Here is a 1,285-nt window from a genome sequence, read left to right as displayed (position 1 = left end):
TCTCTTCTCTTCTCTTCTCTTCTCTTCTCTTCTCTTCTCTTCTCTTCCTGATTCTCTTGTCCTCTCCTGCCAAGCTGGCATCCCCTGAATGTCCTCATGTTGTCTCTTCTAAAATATAGGTAGAGAATAAAGATGGAACATCAGAGGTAGGATGCGGGACATGGAGTCAAGAGCTCTGGGCAGGAGGAGTCCCTCCTCTGTGATCTCCCCATGCACCTGGGAGATCCCCGTCTCTCTGCACTCCAGCTGTCAGGTGGAGGGCTAGGGTTCAAGCACTGGCCCCAAGCACTCTAGAGACAGGGGATAGGACAAAGAGCCTGGAAACCCTTGTCTATGTAATCAAAAGCAGGACCCATCACTTCATATCCCGTGTCTTCCTTATTAGACTGTTGTCTGATTTGATATTAAAAACAAGTTATGGATCTCAGCAAGGTGACCCCAGCTTGGCAGAAGAGGGCAAGAAAAAACTGCTAGAGAAGAGAATAAAGACTTTCGACCCTTTGCTCTTGGGTAAAGGTATTTGCTGCAGAGCCGGATGAGCTGAGTTTGATCTCTGGGACCCACATGGTGGATAAAAAAAAACTACTCCTGTAAGTTATTTTCTGACTTTCATGGGTGTATATACACACATGCACGCGCACACACATGCACACACACTAAATGAAAAACGTTTTTAAAAACACAACACTTAAAAGCTGTCTTTAACACCTCCTCTAAAGTCTTTTCAAGATGGGCGATGAACCTCGTGAGTGGCTATCTTAGCTTGCTGCACCGGCAGGAGAGACCGAGGCACAGACCTATCCCCACTGACCATTTCTGCTCCCACTATCCCACGATGTGCATCCCTGATACCTCCCATAGGACTCTTGCAAAACCTGTGTACCTCTCCTGTCCCAGATACTCTGTTCTGCCTGTAGCAGTCAGGTTGCTCTGAAACCTGGTGTTTTCTTGTATTCCCAAGCCATCCTGGGCTCCCTGGCATCTGCAGAAAAAACCTTCCTGTGTCCCCTGGCCCTGCCTCTTCTCACAGAAATACTCAAGGTTCTCCAGTCAGGTGACCCTGCCCTCCTGCACCCCACCGTGGCTGTTCTCCTTATTGAGCCCTCTCCACCCCATACTGTGGGAGCAGCCACCATTCTTAGGACAGCATCTCCTCCAGCTTCTCCCTCCTGGCCAGTACCTTTCTCAGCATCCCATCTGGGAAACAGAACTCACACTCTCCAGGGCTCCCAGACTTCTGCCTGGAAAATAAAGGTGGATGAATAACCCTGACCCTCATAGAGCT

This window comes from Grammomys surdaster, unplaced genomic scaffold, assembly GCF_004785775.1.
Source record: "Grammomys surdaster isolate TR1022 unplaced genomic scaffold, NIH_TR_1.0 126219, whole genome shotgun sequence".
NCBI lineage: Eukaryota > Metazoa > Chordata > Mammalia > Rodentia > Muridae > Grammomys > Grammomys surdaster.
This window is presented reverse-complemented; position numbering follows the sequence as displayed.